This window comes from Sipha flava, unplaced genomic scaffold (assembly GCF_003268045.1).
Source record: "Sipha flava isolate LNK unplaced genomic scaffold, YSA_version1 23_pilon_pilon, whole genome shotgun sequence".
In the NCBI taxonomy this organism is placed as follows: domain Eukaryota; kingdom Metazoa; phylum Arthropoda; class Insecta; order Hemiptera; family Aphididae; genus Sipha; species Sipha flava.
The window spans coordinates 545428-567834 of NW_020272884.1; the positions used below are offsets into that span (position 1 = coordinate 545428).

The 22407-nt window shown below is 29.1% G+C and overlaps 2 non-coding genes across 2 annotated transcripts; one reads left to right on the top strand and one right to left on the bottom strand.

The window, feature by feature from the left end:
• Positions 1 to 15534: 15534 nt before the first annotated feature.
• On the bottom strand, positions 15535 to 15653 carry LOC112684062. Its single transcript, XR_003148646.1, has one exon. It is a non-coding gene; the product is annotated as a 5S ribosomal RNA (ribosomal RNA).
• A 1341-nt stretch (positions 15654 to 16994) lies between these two features.
• Positions 16995 to 17113, top strand: LOC112684063. Its single transcript, XR_003148647.1, has one exon. It is a non-coding gene; the product is annotated as a 5S ribosomal RNA (ribosomal RNA).
• The last annotated feature ends 5294 nt before the right edge of the window (positions 17114 to 22407 follow it).

The following is a 22407-nucleotide window of genomic DNA, read 5'->3' on the forward strand; positions in this document are numbered from 1 at the left end:
GGCTAAAATAATAAAAAATTAGAAAAATTAAATCTAACAATAATTGAGAGTCTCGCAATAGTGGAAAGTGCAAAAATTCAATGAAATTAAGTTCAAGGATAATCTGAAATTATAATAACAATTGATTAAACTACGTACTGGGTAATACGTTGGTTTTCAAAAAAAATTAAACTATTAGAGATAATAAAAATAAAAATATGTCAAATTATATTTAAATAACGCCATCCCATATATGTGGTATGAAATATGCCCCATTAACCTCGGTTGACGTTGAATGCACCCTCAGCCGTTACGAGTTTGAAATCTAACCGCCGTACATTAAAATTTGAAAATCTTTAAATGTACGTCGTATCCAATTGTTTCAAAGAAGACAACAATTAAGATAATTAAATTAATTATTATTAGTTAATAATTAAAAATTAATTTAGAATGCCGATTTTTTTTGTTAAATATTTTACGTTTTTTAATACATATCTTAGCAAAAATAAGAACACAAATATTTACATATTTTGACTTTTTTATTACATAAAAATCCGCATATCATAATAATAATTATTTATTATTAATTCATAATGAATACAAAAATGTCCATTATATTTTCCTCTCAATGCCACCAGTGATATTAATTAATTTTTTTAATTCTTGTAAATTTAAATTTTTGTTCTTATTTAAAAAAAAAAAGAAAATTTTAATACCAAATCTTTTTTTCATTTATATATAATTTATTAGTATTTGTTGAATAACTCAGTACTTGAAATGGAGAGAGATGCGAAGGGACTGAGTAATCCAACTAAATTATCAAATATTCTAACGTATCCCTACGATATTTTCAAAAAAAGACGCACGGGACGATACTTTATTTTAGTTTATTTTTTTCAAAATGCAGAAAGTTAATATTTTTATAAAAAATAAATAATTTACAAAACCTACCTAAGTAAATATTAATTTTTATGCAGCAAAATATGACAAATGATAATAAATAAACATCAATCTCGAAAATGTTTGTTAGCAATAAATATGCGCAATCGCATACTTATTGGCATTATATAGAATGCCCATAGTTTGTTTTTTTTTTTATTGTTATAATTAGAATTTTGAAGGTAATTAGGTATGCATTTCAATCTTTAATAATTTTTAGTTTTCTTCGATTTAGGTTTTTAAAAACATTTCAAGAACGGTATGCTAGAGAAAGAAGTGGTAGATAGGTATCTACTGAAATACATGTTGTGCATCATGGTTTACAAATGTTCACCGTGCTACTGCATACTATGTTTATATATTGAGGTCATGGTTCAAAGTTTGAAAGTGAGTATAATAAATTATGGAATATTCGGTGGTTTGTGGTAACATGTTACCAATGACGTCCCTAGACTGTTTTATAGGGGGAATGAACTTCAATCATATATTCACATTTATGCATTTTCCTACTATGATATAAATAATAAAAAACAAACATTTTAAGAAAAAAGGTCATCGAGAGGGAAGGTGGGGTTACTGCCTCTCCCGATGACACTCCTGGGATGAACACGGTTATATTCAGTTTCAAACTGAGACTTTTAGACCATTATTATCTTATTGAACTGAAGGCGGACGGACTAGACTGGGCTGATTTTTTTTTTTTAAACAAGGGGGCCGGATCACATTAAATTTAAAATCACAAATACCGAAAAAAACCGGACCATGGTTTTATGATTACGCGTATACACTTCTCTTCCGCCATCCATCACTTCAATAGTGCAATATAGTACTGGTCTTTCGCTATTTTTCGTTGGTTGTATATTATATTATTGTGATAAGCATAGACTAAAATCGTCGAATTATTGTCAAACACGATTACATGAACTTATATAAGTAATTTATTTTTCATATTGTAAATTGTAGAAAATTCACTTATTTAAAATAATACTTAGTACTTATTAAAGATTAATAACATGAAAAATTAGAACCAATACTAATTTAATTGGTTAGTAGTGAAGAACCAAAAATTAGGCTCTGTATAAAAATGTTCAAAACTTAGCCATTTGCAAAACACAAGGACGTATTTGAGGGAGGGGGCGAAGGGGGCATTCGCCCCCCCCATGGCTCGTATTATTTTTAATATAATATATCGATTTATTTAAAAAATGTAATTTATAAATAATTAGGAATATAAATTACAAGTCTATCATTAAAAAATAATATTAAATTCAATTATATGTCAATTTGGTCACGGGTATCAATTTTTGTTTATCTTCTTACATCATAACATTTTTGGTTTTGGAACGAATGGTGGTATTATCTTCCACGGATATTGCTACGGTTATAGATATTTACAACCGTAACCGAGGTATTTATCCATAGACATATTAAGATTATTATTATCTATAATAATCTATTATATAAAGTAATTTAAAGTAACACTTTTTTTACCACATATTTACTAGTTAGTCATTTTTTTGTGTATTTATGCATATTGTATATTTTTGTATTTATTAGACCTATATAAGTCCTTAATAATTTTACTCGCCTATTTTTTTTTTTTTTACAACATAATATCTGGTACTTTTTGTTGTGCATAGGTATTTAGTCATTTTTGTGCACAAATGCATGAAAATTTGTGTATTTTATGGAGCTAAAAGCCCCTAACCCAAATAATAATCGTAACAACTGACAATATTTGTTTCCATATTCTTTAACTTGCAAATAATAGCCAACAATATATTTTTGTAAACTGAAAACATGGTTAAGATTAAGAATAGGCCAGCATAGACTAACAGGTTGGGTTTTGTTGCATGTGCATACAAATATTATTGTATCCATTGATGAAACAATCAACAAATTTGCCAAAATGAAAAAAAGAATTTCGGAATTTGTTATTTGACTACTTACCAACCTTATATTTTCTACTTAGATATTTGTCAAATTAAGTTAACTATCTTAATTGTTTTTTTAAAGGGTTTAAAAAATTATTAATAGGTACTATGACTACTATGAATATTTGTTGATTTTTTAAACAGAATTCAGACTGAAGGTACAATTTTAATGTAAGAACTATTTGTGTTGTTATTATTAATACTTATTTTATATGCAGTAGGTTTTTAATATATTTATTAAATAAATTTTGATTCAATTTAGTAGTTTTATTTTTTGTTCATTCACTCGAATGAACAACAGGAACATGAGCTGTAGGTAATGAACCAGGGGCGTATCCAAGAATTTTTTAGGGGGGTGGGTCCTACATTTTTATTTTATCTGTTCTCTAATTATAATTATAGTTTAATTCAATACCAACAAATTACTGTTAATAACTATAGTAATAGTTACAATAGTTATACACACATCATACATATTCTTCACAAAAGTTTATTATAATAGGTGGGTACTATAATTTAAAATCAATTTTTATATGATAGTAAAATGTTATAAAAAAATTAATTATTTTATTAACAATAATAAATATTATTAAAAAAGCAGTATAAATTAAACATGGTTTATACATTATAGGTATACTATATAATCTATAAACTTTGTATATTGAAGATAATGGGAAATTAAAATACACTAAGTACTATTTATTAGTGATGGGCAACAATATCGATAATTCGGTACGATATACGATATCCTGACACGTTTTCGACACCGATATCGTTCTATAGTTGTACGATATATCGCAATATTAAATTTAATAATTTTTCTAAAAATACATTTTGTTTTTAGATTCTAAGCTTTAGTAAATTGTATTGTGTGTGCAGTGTAATAAACCATTAACTAATAACTAATAAGTTATAGTATTTGTCTAATAATATAACTGATAAAGTTTGTATATATGTCCTCGGGAAATGTGAATTATATTATTTATATTTAATTTTACATTTCTACATTATTACTACATTTGATATAATTTATAATGCTATCTGTATCGATAAGCATTATGTACTAGATAAAAGTTTACGATTTTGGTGTACCAATAATAAATATCATATACTAAATTTTAGTTTTAGTTAAATATTATTTTATTAAATTTATAAAAATATAATTCGATACGATATCGATATCGAACAAATTCTGATATTGATACACAATATTATATCGTTGCCAAACCCTACTATTTACTATTAAACCATTGAGTATGTATAAATTTCAATGAGGAGATCTGGACCCCCCCTCGGTACGCCCCTGTAATGAACTGTAAATTATTTTTAAGTTTTTATTGAAGAAAAATTAGTTCCCCCTCCCCATAGCCTCAACTCAAATACGCCCTTGAAAAAACACAGGGAATTACTCATATGTTAGCTCCTGAATGTATATAATGTAATAATTAAATAATTATGGAATGACTGATGAAGAAAATACTTCATCTTTAAGAAAAAAAAATATCATGTCATATCAATAATATTGTTCTTTATGTAATATTTTTTTTAAATTAATCTTTTATCGCAGTTATTGTCATTATGGACATTTTATTCTATTTTTGTTCACATACCTACTTGCATTCACTAACCTCAGTGATGTTAGGTTTTTATTTAAAGTGTGTGCATGTCTTGTGAATTTAAGAGTTTTGTTTTGCACATGTAAATTTTTGTATTTTGCGAATTACTAAAATTTTAGGTACCTATTCGTTTAGTATGCGTAATCTTCCGGACCGATTATTAATTAATAAAACAGTAAAATTAAAAACTATAAGATTATGATATTTTATTATTACAGATTTCAGATTATTAGTATGACAAATAAAATTTGTATTGTTAAATAAACCCATAAATTAACTTTATTTGTAGGTCGATTAATATTTGTAGATTGCGTATTGGACCGTTACCATTATTAATTTATAACGCACCAGCTCTTTATAAATATTTTTACTTTTCATACAGAATATGATATAAATATGTAATAAATATATTTTTAATCATCGATGATAGGATTAGGACACTTTAATTTTAGTCACATGTACAATATTTTATATTTTTGAACTGTGTTCAAAATTGTTCAATGAACTATTCATTTTTTTTATGACTAATAATAAATTTGCTTTTATTTAACTTCAGATTTTACTACCACCGAAAAAAGTGTTTATCGGTGTACTATCGATAAAAGGTCTTCGGTTATACTTGGTCAGTGTTGAATATTTGTACTATAAGAGCCATTTTTTGTCAAGGTGGGTTCACAAGTTAGATTGTGTCTTTCAGTAGGTAACAAGTATTATCAAGCTCTTAGTATGTTAGCTTTTTCGGTATGGTTTGCAAAAACTCTAGTAGAGTATGTGCTGATAACACCTTTGCGTTAAATAATTCACCGAATAATCTAAATTTAACACATATTGAAGTAATGCTTTATTTCACCGCTAACTTGAATCAAACAGTAAAATTACGTGAAAGGTTCTTTATGTGTGTTTTCGTTTTCACAAGAATCGTTTTGTACTCCGCACTGCAAAACCTGGTTAAAATGAATCAGGACTTCTTCCTTAAATGAGATAGGCTTCACGTGTTGTTCTGCTGGATTGACTATCACGTTTTTTAATGAAGAACATATGGATACCAACTTTGGAAAACTTTCTAGACGAATATTTGCCTTAAATAAAAAAATAAATAAATAAATAAATATTATACAATAGCAGATTAAATATGTTTTTGTAATTTAAAAAATATTTAAAAGCATACTCTAGCAAAGATGAAGTCGACCGTCTTTTCTATCACGTCGACATTCGAAATATTTCAGATAACTGATTTATTGTAGTGTTCATGTTCTCTGCGGTTACCGAGTTAATAACCGATTTAACGGTCTTGTGAACATTTAACTAATAAAATATTAAAACATTGTTAATATTAATGTTTATCTATTACAGACAGTTCAAATATTTTTGTACTCTTTCCATTTTTTTTTTCGTTATTAAAACGTATATGCACTAAATTACCTAAAATACCTCCGGGTGTATGCTTTTTTGGACCGTTGATAGCAGTTGCTCGTTTACAAGGGGCTGTGTTATGTCTCCGATGGGAGACTCTAAAATTGTCGTTTAATAACGGCGAATTTTCAGAGGTTTTAATTTTCACTAAACCGCTATTTTTCAATTTTAACGTGTCCAGAAAAATGGACTGTATCCTTGAAGACAATTTTCGCCTATTTGCAGTCGATTATAATCGAGTATATTCGTGTAGCTTCTCGAATACATCGCTCTACAATTTGTATTGTATGTTAATAATTGTTGTATATTCAACGTATACATAGTGAGATAGATTTAATTTTCTATTCTAAATAATATAGCACGCTAAAATATTCAAAATAGTTTAAACATGATTGTCGACAGTGAATCTTACATCATTTAATGCGTTTCTAGCGTGTTTCAGTATGACACACACGCATTCGATAGCTTGTGGACTTTGTACGAGTTTTGCCACACACATCTCCAGTACCAGAGGTATCAAAATATTCACTTTCAATAGTTTGCACATAAATCTAGAAATTATGCGTTAAAGAACTGTTGACAATTATAATTTTATCTCGTTCGGTTATTATATTTGTACGTATCGGGTTAACTTGCAGTTTGAAATAGGACGACTCCCATATAACCCAATTAATTTTGGTCAAACTTCGATTGGAGTTTTTCTCGCATTTCCTGTAACGTTTCAACCATGTATCATTATCTACGTGTACGTATTGATATTATAAATATCATACAAAATGATGGATGGGTATTGTTGAAAATAGTTCATACTTAATCCTTGCAAGATTCAATTTCGTTATGGTCCTCGACTACCATACGTTTACGGGTGAACATTGACTCGAATGCGTTTTGGCACATTGCAATCAAAAGTATTTTAAACGACGTGTTGGTCTTAGGATCTTTTAAATGCACTTCCATGTTTTTCATCGACGAACAAATATGAGCGTATTGGGGAGTCAATGACGGTTCGTCCATAGCCAAATGAATTTAAAAACAAGAGATAATATATTTGATTGGTCTTGTGATAATATGTTTTACAAATATTAAGTATACGAGAGTATAGTATGAGACTATACTCGTATATTGCAATTCAATTTTTTTTTTATTTATATACCTTTTGAAATAAAAGTTCAATTACTATTTTCAGACAATCATCTGTTCTTATTGGCAGTGATATCATGTTTTTCGACTTCGGGACTACATTTTCCGGAGTTATATTGTCCAGAATAGATCGATATTTTATCTGGATTTGCTAAAAGTGCAACAGAATATGTTTAGTTACACGTACAATAATTCCAATGGAAATTATACCATGCATCGACGAATAACATGTACTTCTATTTCAATATTTTTATCGTACGACGACTCTAATCCATTAGTTTTCGATCATTGGGCCTATACATGGCAATAATAATGATATTTTGCTTTTAACAAAATCACTCGATTTTATTAGTAGTGATGGCCATTTTGGATCGCTCATCTTTGTAGTTTTTGGCAATTCTTTATTTTGATGCACATCATCCTGAAAGAGAAAAAAATGTATAAAATTACATATATTTGTTGTTTATTTAAATTTTTTATAAGTTTCATTTTCATAGGATTTCATTAAACTATAAATTCATTTTTTCACAGTTTTAAAAACTAATAACTGGTTTATCGTTTTTGATTTATTGATTTCAAAATAAATCATTACCTTTCCAATTTCTATTAACAGTTTAGTATTCTTCTGCTCATTAAGTTTTTGTGCAGCATTTTTCTAATAAAGGTGAAGTAAGGGTATTATTACATGTTGTATTACACTTTTATTTCAACGACGTAACGTTAGTGAATAACTATTGTTGTATGAAAAATAAATAGTTTTTTACCGTCAACATTACAGGCGTTACAGCAAGTGAGGTGTATTACCTGTTCATAGGTTTTTTCGTATTATGTATTGGTTTTGTATTGCTTAACAGCTCTCTGGGACGGGAATTTCTGGGTACCCAATTATTTTCTTTAAAACCAATGATGTCTTTAATCAAGAACCAAATCCTTTTCGGTAGTTCAGTCTTATACGCCGTAGACTCACACTCGTTTAGCTTCTTAAAAGTGACTTTTTGTAATTTTTATTAAACCAATATTATTACAATATTTGATTTGTATTGCGTTTCTGTGATCGAACATTTGTATTTAAAAAGTGATGCATTTGAGGTAATTTTACGTGACTTAATGTTTTCCCTGTATGTTTCAGTATGTTACACTCGCATACAATTGTTTCTTCGTTTGGCGTCTTTAAAAGATATTTCATGCTCGTTTCTAGAGTCTTTTCGTTAATATTTTTATCTTATAAAATTCGCATATAAATCTGAAAATCAATGAATATGTTGTATACAGCCAATATTTTATTCCTATTTGACATTTTCATACCTGCAATTTAAAATCGATCTTTTTCTGTAGATCAGTTCATCTTGGTTGTATTTAGACTGCAGTCGCTCTTTAACGTCTTGTGACATTTTGTTCGCTAAGATAATTTAATATATAATTCACTAAAATTTTTATATGACGCTACCGAAGCTGATCATTGTTAATTTATTATTATTATTATTAATTATATTTTAATAATTATTATTGAAACTATTTTTAAAATGCTGGAAATAAATTTTTAAATTTATTGGTGGGAGATTTACGGGTGAACTCTCAGAGCATTTCTTACTTAACCTGCCCAAAAAAGTGTTTAGACCCTTCCATTTAAAAATCTTGGCTACATCACTGCATATTAGTAAAAAATGTATTATCAGAGTACCTCTACTTTTTTTTTTCAAGTCAAGTACTGGTATAACGTGAGAGTGATCGAATCATACGAGAGATTAGAGCCATGTACAAAGGACAACGGAAGAATAGAAAACCTTGCCAGTACCCCTACGTGTGCTTTTTATCGTTTTTTCGCCTGATAATCCCGTGTCCTTTGTCACGCTGTCAGTGAAAGGATTGTTTAAAAATGTTGTCCTCGGTGAATCAGGTGATTACATATTTAAATACGATGATTTAAAGGTTATGTCGTACGCGTGACAGTGATGCGACTACCGCGATTATGTCAAGATGTTTTCATGTGGTGTGCGGTAACAACGAAAAAAAACTTTCACCCGCCATAGGCGAAAAAAATCCGATTACCTAGAAAGTGAGTGAAAGGCTCCCTCAATCGCAATATTTTATGAGTATCATACGAGCATATGGTCACAAATATGGAATTAAATCAATAGACGTTAGGGCTCTAGAATTTTTCATATGTGAAATTAATGTGGTTAGTACAATTTGCACGATTGGATGTTTAAAATATTATTTTAACTTTTCTATAGGATTAATATACATTTTATATTATCAATTACTTCCGTTTCAAATATTTACAACATCAAATTAATCCTTCGGTTTGGCAAAATAATTTAGTACTAGTGATGGAGATACACCGATGTATCTTTAATATATTGTTAGATTAGGGGATGCTTATTTTGGGTGTTTGCGCCCTAAGCCTTATCCTATTTGCGCCTAAGCGTAAAAGATCCTTTTCGGAAGGGTGCGCGTTAATACTTCCGGCAAACTACGACTTCTGAAGTCAGCATGAGTACCGACTACGTACAAATGTATGACATACCGTTTATTGTTACAACGGAGGTCATAGTTATTTTTCGCCCCGATAACTGGGGGATCCAATAGATTTTCTAAAAGCAATGTTTTTCGAGTGAACTAAATATTAGTTTTTCAGGTATTGTCGATGATGTTTTTTAAACTTAAGTTTTTTTTTCAAATAACCCGACTACAACACTTATAAAATAGTTATAGTTTTTAAATTCAAAAACTAAAAAAATAAACTGTTGAAAATCATTCTTCAAAAGAATAAAAAAATCGAATTAATCTTAAGTTGAAAAAATAAAATAAAACAATAAAATGTAATTGTTCAATATTATAGTATGTTTATATATCTGTAAAAAATAGTAATTATCATAAAAATAATGTTGTTAAAAGGTAAGTGGCTACTTTATGAACGTTTTACAGTTTGAAAATATTAATTATAACCCACAAATATTTATTACATACAGTCTTTCAACCTTTGAGGTTCACAAATGTATTTATTGAAAGTTAGAAAGGAAAAACAAAAAAACTTGAATAATTGAAATCAATACTGTATATTAATGTGGCTTTAACTTACGGAAATACGATTGGACAATAAATATTAACATTTCCATGACTGTCAACAACTAACCATTGGCCAGATCTGGTATTGGTGGCCTATAAATTGATGAGATTGTAAGCTTGTTACGCCAACTTACGGTGTCAGGTTGAAGTCGGAGTCTATTCGTTTTATAGGGCCATTCAGTGTTTCATCTTTGAAAACGTAAGCCATCCCGGGTAGATATTTTTTCAGCATTAAAGATAAAAGAGGGATGGCCGGGATAATGTTTTCTTCGTCCGTTGCGTACATCAGCCCGGCTAGGTCTTACACTATCGGAGACGAAATAGAGACTGATGACCGATGACGATCGCTCGATATTTTATGCCAACTTACGATTCGATTGGTACATATCTTACCATAGGTGTTTCCTTTAATGAACGACGCAGAGTCATTGTGTTTTGTTACATATTTATAGTCCGAAAATCAGCAAACGCACTAGCGTCCACAAGGCAATAATAAATTCGTGATATAATTAATATAAGTAAATATACTATAAAAACTATATACTAGAAATAATTAATAGATAAAAACGAACGTGTCACTGCCTTAAAAATTGTACCTATAGATCTTAATATTAGTGGATCATTGATTATATTAAAAAAAATAAATAAAATAAACTTCCTAATAACTAAAGTATTATTTATTTATTAATAATAATTAACGGGCCTTTTGAATACTTTCAAATATATTTATAACATTTATATTTGTTAATACCTTAACAATTATAATTAATGTTCTATTGCTCAGATAAGAATGTATGAAATCAGTGTTACTGTAATGATCTATTTATGATTGAGTGCATTGAATGAGACGTTGCTTAGACTTAGCTGTGTATCGTAAATAAGGTGTTATGATTAATAATATATGATTTCGGCTATTAACCAAACTTTTGTGTAATAATAATATTAATCTAGTTACTTGTTGTTGAAAATACGGATAATTTTAAGAATCTAAATATTTTCTCATTTTCGCAGTCTCTAAAATGTCATAGAAACCGAGGGTTCTCGAAATATGTATAGTTTGAACGCATCTATTGGACCCGGTTCAATGTTGAAATACCTTTAGTTTCCCTTATATCGTACATATTATGTACCGTACAATTTACGGCATACATGCAAGCAGTTGGCGTATTTTTTAAATTTATGTGAGTAGGGGGTTTTACATTTTTCTAAAATATAAATTATTTTATAATATTATAAAAAATACACATATGCTATGAATTTTAATAATTATATTATTCTATTATTATTATTACTATTATTACAAATTAAGAGTTGTTTATAGCCACATGATATAAATTAATGTTCTTTTTTTCTGTACCTTCGTATCGAGTCATTTATGACTTTTAATCCTCTTTTTTTTTTTTTGATGGGGGTCACGAATTGGAAACCCCCCTTACTCTAACTGCGTGCATGTAATATATTAAATGTATGTTACGTATGCGCAAATTCTTGTTTGTACGCAGATAAATTTAAATCCTACCGTGGTAAATCCGTTCGTCTAATACAGCGAGTGAGTGAGGAATTAGGAAAAAAGAAAAGGATAAATAAATAATAATTAATAATCTAATTTTACGGGACCGTGTACAGCGTAGGGGACTGGAGTAATTTTATAATAATAATATATATTAGGAATTTATCATGACGGCCGGGGGACAATTTTCACGTTTTAAAAGCACCACTGTACCAACCCCACCTCTTGCCGCTGTTTCCTTATGTAATGATCATTGTCTCGTTTTCACCTCCACAGCCGACATTCACGTCCGCGATGACTTTTTGAACTGTTGGTGCGCACAGTCCTTTCCGAATTAGTTCATCTCGCTGCCCGTGCACTACATGTGGTTGTATCATGCACACACGCGTACGTTTTGTAATACATTCACGGGCAGGACGGATTTTAATTTTCACCGAGTCGAGCTCGTATTTTTCTCGACGTTACCGCAGGTGATTTTACATTTTTTTTTATTTTTACACCAAACGGAATTATTAAATATTAAACACGTAGTAGGCACCATCTGATGCGTATGTATGGTGTAGGTGATCTTCTGAAGGTTTCAATGCCATATATTGTATGGTATTTATTTTGTACTGGCATGTACAACTTTTTTAAGTTGGCAGCGGTGCGTGCGTTTGGATGCAACACGACGGTTTAGCCGAAATAATCTGAAAGAAGTTGGTTCCTTTGGCTCTAAAGTTTGATTTTCGTTTCGAAATATTTCAATGTTAAAAAACAATTTTCAAAAAAACGAGTTCCGAACGGTTTACAAGGCATTCATTGTATATATTCCACAACTGTGTATACACGTATGTATTTCGAAATGAATGTAGTCCCTCGAAAACTGGTCTAATAAGTCGCACTAGTTCCATCAATATTATCGGACAGGGTCATAAATGAGTGGGGAGGGGGGAGGGCTTTAGACCTGAAGTTCAGACTTTTCGATTTTTTTAAAGGATCTTCGAAATTGATATACAATGCAGTAACTAGCAAAAGAAATATAAAGATTATCGAATTTTTCAAATGATACAAAACGAATAAAATTAAAAAAAACCTAGTCATGAACGATTAAATTTATCTGCTCGTTTATGTATAGAATGATATTGACATCAATGATACAGTTAGATAATATTTATATATGAATTCACTGAGCTCGGAAAAAAAATTATATTAAATTCAATACAAAATATTCAGTGAAGTAAAAACATAAAATACAGTTTTTTCTTTAATAAAAATGTTATTAATATATATGCAAAACTTATTATTCTTGACTCCTAATAATCTGTAGTAAATTTTAATATATGTTTTTTGTATAAGACAACAAAAACATTTAGTACAGGTGCCTAAAATTCGATATGGGGGTAGGGGCTGTTTTACCAGCTCAACATGATTTTTATTTTTACGTGTAATGTTAATAATAATTATGGAAGATGATATCATTATCAGTTCCCCGGATAATATTCAGGTTAATTGTGCTTATGGCCATAAGCCAGGGATCGTGTGCAAGACGTAGTTGAAATGTCCGTTCTATTAGTGTGTACCATCAGTAAAAGGTTAATACGATACAAAGATATAATAGTTATGTACCTACTACAGTATACTAATTATTTAGTTAAACTTGGATGAAAACTTAAGCATGTAATATAGAACTCATTATTTCAGTTGTCTTGTTGTTCGCGACGAGTTCGTAATATTTCCGATTCGGAATAATATATCTATTGCAGTGACATGAACAAATGTTTATACGAACAGTACGATAGTACTTAAACTGTTTCTTCGGCTCAATTATAATATTAGATCGTCACCTCCGACCCACTTCCTCCCTTGGTCGTTATTGTATATTAAACGTTTGTGATTTTTTTTTCTCGCCGACGTTATTATCCACTTGACATTTATGAAGTACGGACGTCGCCTCCACTGCCTGTGGTACTAAAAGACGAAAAAAATAATAATAACTACAATAATATATTACGATCAGCAGTATAGTAATACGATCGTAAGGAAAACGGATGGAAAAAATATATGTTATTTGAAAACGATACGTTTTCAGGTGACTGATTCTCAATAATAATTTTGCTATCGTGACGATGATCCATGCGTGCAGGCGCGATGATTTTTATATTTTCAGATAGTATGCTTATTATAACAACGAATTTTCCTCCTACGTACGGTACATGTATATAAATAAATAAATAAATAAATAAATATATTTAAATATATATGTATTATAAGAGTAAAGGATCGAAAACATTGAGCGAGAAAGGAGACAAGGGGTAGACCAAATCTACAGTGAAATCGGTGAAATCGGTCTTCAAAGGGTATTATACGGATTACGTACGTCTGAATAATTGTGTGTATCAAAAATTGCCCAAAAGCCCGGTCGAACTCGATTGCTGTTCAGATTGTGTGTGTGTGTGTATTTTTGTGTGAAAGTGAATGATTGAATGATTTTATTTTAACAATTCATAACAATTCAACTGAAATCGAGCACAAAGGATCAAGTACGAATGTGGAAAAGGGAACGGGGATGTGATGTTGTCACGTCATAAAATAATAACTGTAATAACTTTTCAAGCAGTGTATGTGTGTATTTGTGTGTGTATTTCATTAAAACGTAAAGTTCTTTTATTTGTAGATCGTTACGCAAAAAATGTATTTTTCAAATAATTCTCGTACGCGTTATTTTCGGAAGGCTTATACTGTATACAATAGCTTTAGTGCACAACCCTCACAATATGCGCCAATGAGTGTGTATATTAAATATATATTATAAATTAGTTTTTTTACCGTGTAAGCTATTTTCCCACCTCTTGCGAGATACTTGTTGTAGTATTTATTTATACAAACACATATACACATTTATATTACCATGAATGTGATATTTTATTGTTCTCGTAAACACTAGATCAATTCATTTTTCTTGATTCTCGATATAATACAGAACAATAATTATAACTAGGGCTCGGAACTTAATATAATATAGGTGCTTTGTAAATCTTGAAGAAATAGTTACGTCCATGCCATAGTTCTGCATTTAACTTAAAATGATAATAATATGAAAAAAATATTAGAATAACTTTCATAAAAATGTTAAAATAAGTGGTGGGGTTATCCTGATTTTAAAATTCTGAATTATTCGGATTTGTTATATCCGGATTTAGGAAATCTAGAGCTAACTGATTATCCAATTCAATTTTGTTATTCAATGACTCATTTTTATATTCCCATACATTTAATTCTATAACATAATTGTCGAACACAGTTATATCATTTTGTGACACTTTTTTACTCATTTTAAATCAACAATTTAATGACTTGTTATTTTGGTTACTTTTAATGAATTATAAAAACTGTTGATGTTTTGATAAGTTAACTGCAATTCATAAAACATAATATTAATTTGTTGTTTAATTTTCATTATGTTTAAATAAGATCATTTATTTTACTTAATTATTAAATTTAAAATTAAAAATTATAAGTTATTTAAAAAGCAAATCCATAAATCCGGATACTTCAGTAAATCAGGATAAGAATTTGATTCAAATTTGTTATTTTCCAATATTTTCCAAAACATATCGGATATCTTCGGATTTTATGCACATCCCTAGTTAAAATCAAAGATTTACTAGATTAACTTCCACTAAATAAACGCTGGCAATCATATTTTATTTAGAGTAGGAAAATATTTTTTTGAAAGAATACTTACGCCCAAATTAAGATTTGCACACCGGCCCGTAATGTGTAGTTACGGGACTACATGTATGGTTAAATATTTATCTTATAACAGAGAAAATAACAAGTAGCGCATAACGGTCTTAAAAAAAAATTCGTTAAGTTCAAAATATAATTCAGTAAATTAGCCCCAACACCTAGAATTCTGAATTTCAAAATTTCCTTAATAAAAAAAAAAAAATGCCAACGGCACGTAGTGTTCCCAAGCGGTCACCCATCCAAGTACTAACTACGCCCGACGTTGCTTAACTTCAGTGATCGGACGAGAACTGGTGTATTCAACGTGGTATGGTCGTTGGCGTAGAGCTGTAATTTATTTTATTCTTTTATTCAATTCGGATTTACATTAATATAATATATTAATTTTATTTCTGTGTTTTCATAATACTTTTAAAGCAGCCAAATATTTATTAATTTTCTAATAACGCCAAACATGTATGTATGTAAATACTAAATGAAGACAATGGTTAGGTACAATGTTTCAAAATTTCCTTTTAATAAAATTTGGTGAATCACAATTGCCCAAATTTTACTTTTTTGACCCGACTAATTACTTCACGATTGCGCAATAAAATTGCACTACGATTCCGCCCCAATCTCTTTTTACTTGACAAAATCACAATACCATTGCGCACCATATACTATGTATAATAATTTATGAACAACATAAAATAATTAAACAACATGTTGTATGTGTACATACTTTCTACATATCATTTTCATATACATGCACTCAAACTTATTACCTATTAAGTCACAATTTTTCTTCCCAACTATTACAGGCTTAGGACTGTCAACAAATCACTATTGTTGGCTTGGTTAACAATTATAAGCCACATATCAATATACGTTTGAGTTGATTTTAACTTTGTGTGTATATTATGTATAATAATTTTATAAATTAACAATAATTTTCCAGGTATATAATATAGTATATTATAAATTATACTAGAGTCAATACTCAATATTATATACATATACAAAATTAAATGAGTAAGTATTGGTATTCATTTTTATTTTTATAAATTATCTGATCGTCTACTTGGTGTAAAGCAATAAACTATGGTTGGTACTACCAACTTGGTAATACCTAATAAAGAAAACATTTTCTTTATATCTTCAATATCATCATACCGGCGTTGGATGTTGGTATTTATGTTTCATTCGCAATTTTTATTACTTCTAGAGTGAACGTTTTTAGTGTAAAACTATAGACGTTATTTAAAATGGATTTGAAAATTAAAAAAAAAATTCCAAACAGAAAAAGGCAAGCCGTGCATTTAGTCGATGGACATAAGTACCGGGAATTCAATGTACTGAAAAAATGTGGTGGTATCCGATACTGTTGTACTAATAAAAATTGTTCTGCTAGTGTGCTTGTTAACATAGGAGTCACTAAGGGTTATCGAGGGGTATCTTTGCTACCCCAGAAATTTTTCTGGGGTAGCGAGGGTATCTTTTGCTACCCCAAAAAATTGTATAGATTTTAAAAATATATTCTAAGTTTATTATTCAAATGTATTAAATTTATAATGGATACTTGGAAGCAATTTAAAAATAATAAACACAGAAATAAAATTAATATATTATATTAATGTAAATCCGAATTGAATAAAAGAATAAAATAAATTACAGCTCTACGCCAACGACCATACCACGTTGAATACACCAGTTCTCGTCCGATCACTGAAGTTAAGCAACGTCGGGCGTAGTTAGTACTTGGATGGGTGACCGCTTGGGAACACTACGTGCCGTTGGCATTTTTTTTTTTTATTAAGGAAATTTTGAAATTCAGAATTCTAGGTGTTGGGGCTAATTTACTGAATTATATTTTGAACTTAACGAATTTTTTTTTAAGACCGTTATGCGCTACTTGTTATTTTCTCTGTTATAAGATAAATATTTAACCATACATGTAGTCCCGTAACTACACATTACGGGCCGGTGTGCAAATCTTAATTTGGGCGTAAGTATTCTTTCAAAAAAATATTTTCCTACTCTAAATAAAATATGATTGCCAGCGTTTATTTAGTGGAAGTTAATCTAGTAAATCTTTGATTTTAACTAGGGATGTGCATAAAATCCGAAGATATCCGATATGTTTTGGAAAATATTGGAAAATAACAAATTTGAATCAAATTCTTATCCTGATTTACTGAAGTATCCGGATTTATGGATTTGCTTTTTAAATAACTTATAATTTTTAATTTTAAATTTAATAATTAAGTAAAATAAATGATCTTATTTAAACATAATGAAAATTAAACAACAAATTAATATTATGTTTTATGAATTGCAGTTAACTTATCAAAACATCAACAGTTTTTATAATTCATTAAAAGTAACCAAAATAACAAGTCATTAAATTGTTGATTTAAAATGAGTAAAAAAAGTGTCACAAAATGATATAACTGTGTTCGACAATTATGTTATAGAATTAAATGTATGGGAATATAAAAATGAGTCATTGAATAACAAAATTGAATTGGATAATCAGTTAGCTCTAGATTTCCTAAATCCGGATATAACAAATCCGAATAATTCAGAATTTTAAAATCAGGATAACCCCACCACTTATTTTAACATTTTTATGAAAGTTATTCTAATATTTTTTTCATATTATTATCATTTTAAGTTAAATGCAGAACTATGGCATGGACGTAACTATTTTTTCAAGACATATATATATATATATATATATATATATATAAGAATATTTTATACTCCTCGGCGTGCGAAATACTATTAAACTCTTTTAACTGTATATTAATACTTTGTTTTCTTTGATGTATTAGAAATTGTTGTTGCATCAAAAGATGTTTGGAATGATATTAGTATATATTTGGATGGCCATGTTCAGTGCCACAATTACACTAACTTAGGCCCATGTGCAGTGGCGTAACAAGGGTATGGCGAACTGTGCCTACGCCAGGGGCGCAAATTGCAAAGGGGCGCAAAATTTTGCATAAGTCGTATTTTTATCCTACAATTAAATCGAAATTTTTCTATTATAATTTTTGAAATACGTAGATGTTGCCTATTTGTACAGACTACATTTGAATTTAATGATGAAATTATGAAAATATTAATATATACAATACATACATAACAAGAGCATTTAAATAAAAAACTTCATATGAAGAAATTATCGATGAATTCACTAGTCATAAAGCTAGAAAAGCAAATTTTAAAAGTTTGAACACTGTAATAATTACTTATAAAGAACAATTGTAACATCAAATTGTATTTGGTTAAAAACCGTTTTTTTTTCTAAGTTTTCCAGAGGTGCTATTGAGTCTTTCTACGCCACTATCCGTGTGTAAGTAAAATGAATGCCCTCAACCGCATCCGGACTCTACAGGGAAACTGTACCGTATTTGTAACCAAACTATTTTGAATTTCGAATTTTCTTGCTTTCTACATATTTTTAAAATATTAGCATTGGACCCTATTATAAGGTCATGGACCCGTGTGTTTGACACTCGCAACACACCCGGTTATTGCGGCACTGGCCGTGTTAGCAAAAATGCAATATATTTGTTCGCGCATAGTGATCGTCATAACGTATAAAAAAGCTATAGGTTACAAAAAGTGTATATACAAGACATTTGTCAGATTTCTTCAAATAATACTCAGGTGAATATTGCTAACGAACAGGTTTTATCTATTTAGTTTATATAATATTATATGTAATATACAAATATATTATAAATACGAGTAAAAGACATATTATCGGATATTTCTTAAGAAAATAAAAATAATTACTATTTTTATCCCACACCATTGTTATCTAACAAATATAAGTTTAAAATAGAAATAGTGTGTTTTCAATATGCCTTTGTATAAATAATAATAATACAATTATGAATATAATGATGTAAGAGATTTTAAACATACAGAATTCTTCTGAAAATATTTTTTATTTTATTAATATAACACTTTGCTAATTAATAAATGTGGTAAAATGGTTGTACAAATTCATACAAATTACGTAATAATTATTCGCAAAATAAATTTTTGTAAAACGTGTATTTTAAATGGGGGGGGGGGGCTGGAATAACGTTATTCCAGCCCCTCCGCAAAAAACGAATTTTTCTCGGTGAACGAGCTCCGTACAAATTCTGAAAATGGTCGTACAAATTCATACAAATTACGTACTAATTATAAGCATGAAAAAAATCACACATTTCTGGACGGGGGGGGGGGGCAGAGTAATGGACGTCAACGACGCGTATATTTTGTAACATTCTTTAATGCCAAAAGTACAACATTCTGTGAGTAACCGACTACAAAGTTTTGTTTCGGAGTTTAAAGATACTTTTAAATCCAATGGACATGTTTTGTTTTTTTAATGCATATAAATGCATATTATAATGCTTATTTTAATGATTTTAGAAGCATATTTGTGTATTTTATAGAGCTATAAATCCCTAAGCCTAATTATAACCAATATATGTTAAATACCTAAATACAAACGAATAACCAGTTTGTGTGCATGTACGCACGTTACACCTCATTATTTTTTGAAAATATTTTCGCTTTCCATCATCTATACCATACAAATATTGTTAATACGTATAGGAGATAATAATACAGAAGATTCTTAATATGTCGACCGTTGCTATCTCCATCTACTTTTTCATATTAAACACATGTAATGTCCATTAATATACTTTTTTCTCCCAAGATGATTGGATCACCTATATATTATACTGCGTATAGGATTAAATCATTCTTCTACTGGTATCCACTTGTGAACCGGTAGCCTTTGAAAAGGTGGTTTTTTTTTTTACACAATTTCATATTAGTTTTTGAGAAAATCGCGAACTTATACGTGACTTTATGTAAATGTATATTACGTGTATACGCCCATAATCAACCTGTTCCGATTGTTTCATTGCAAATCCGATAATGCTGCGCGCGAACAATCCTATGGATCTTTTCAATTATATCATCAGGACCGCTATGTGGCGTACCAGAGGTTTTCAATTTTTTTCACCAGGACTTTTTTATTTTTCATTTATTTCTATCATCGTCATTATTATGGAATTTATTATTTTCAGCAGTAAAATACTGATAGTGAAAAATATATTTCATACGATGCAGTTTCAAGTAGAGATGGGCAAAATATATCGATGTTTATGTTCGATATATCGAAACCCTACATCGATGTTTTTATTGCGATGTATTAAAAAAAATCGTTTTTTTTTTCTAATCCGAAATCCGATGTTTAAATAACGTATTTATTTAAACATTTTAAAATTTATACATAACATACATACATATAACATAGATACAATTTTTCTTAAAACTTATTAAGGTAAACATCGATTTTTTGTCGAATATATCGATCACCAACATCGATGTTTCAAATGTAGATACATCGATACATTGGAACATCGATGTTTCATACTTTTTGCCTATCTCTAGTTTCAAGTGTATATAAATATAATGCCGAACAATGAGCCCTCTGGCGTACTGAACGGTCCTTTATCGTTAACCACATTGTATTATATATATATGTACAGCTTTCGTAAATTTTATGTACGAATAAGTCATTTCAAACAGGGTTTTCAAATTTGCATTACATGTCATCGGTCGGTTTATTGTTTGAACTTTTGTTTTTTGATGCTGCGTAATTATTAATAAACTATTATTGCTGTAAGGTTTTATTATTTTTAATTCATTGTGCACTGCAGTAAAATAGTAGAAGGAAGAGAGAAATACAAAAAAAAAAACAACACCTAAATGGAGAAAAACACCGTTTTATAGATTTCGACATCAAGTTTATCATTGTGCTGACACGTCGACGTAGAGTTTTGAAACATTCTACAGCGAACCGCGCAACAACCGTTTAACCCATAATTTATTTAATATAAATATAAAAATATAAATAATATAAAAATTGCTGTTCGTTGATATAGTAATAGACTCGAGCACAAAATACAAACTGGTTGTATTACACACGGGTTATTCGAATCAAATTGAAAACGAAGGGCTTCATTTTCATAAATGATGAAAAGTGACGTATCAAATACTATAATAATATTACGATAGCTTTAGTTGTAAACTGAATCCAACCTGATATGGCTGAGACTATGTTTCGAATGCAATAATATATTTTTGTTTTCTAATTTAAATCAATAATAACTTAACTATATTTTTTTTTGCACTTATATAGGAAACTGATATTTCCTTAACCATAAAGACTGGAGTGTGTTTGCAGAAATTTTTATGCCGTATTTTTTCTTGAAATTTGAATTGAAATTTACACAAATTTTCTATCACGAAAAATATCACATTCGATTAATTTGTTCCGTCTGACCGATTTAACACCATTTTTCTTTCGTTTCTTATTAATAATGTCATTAATATTAACTTCGATGGTTTTAATTTTCGAGGAATTCAAAATAAATATATATTTATAATGTTTGTAGAAAAAGAAAAAAAAAATCGTTTGCGTAACTTTACAAATGTATAAATATTTTATTATACATGTCTGCAGTAGTTTGGCCAAATTTCTAAAATCATATTTTTTTAATTAAAAGTAACTTTTTGATGAATAACTAATTAAGTCTCTAACCATTAATATTATATTAGTTTTGTCGTGTGTTTAAACAACAATATTCAGTCCAAGGAAAAAAAAAAGAGTTTCAACCAAAGCATTGTTACCATTGTGTTTCAAAAACAAATTACATTTTTTTTTTCAGATTAAAATCATAATACATTTACAAGTAATAAAAACGATTGTTTCGCCAGTTTTTTGTTTATAAATTCATAACCCATAGTAATTTTATTAATTTTATATTTTATAATTTTTTTTCAGTGCATTTCAATATTAATCTTGTTCACTTCTATTTATTTTATCAGTCGTTAGTTTTCTCCATGTTTATATTTTCTTCGTTAATTTCTTAGTTACTTGTGAACATTTAATTATATACCTTTTTATTGTCATACGATTAACATCATATTTCACGGTGAATTGAGTGTCATCTCATATAAAAGGAGTGCGGACATCGTTCGAATATCAAAGATCGATAATTTAAGCAGTACC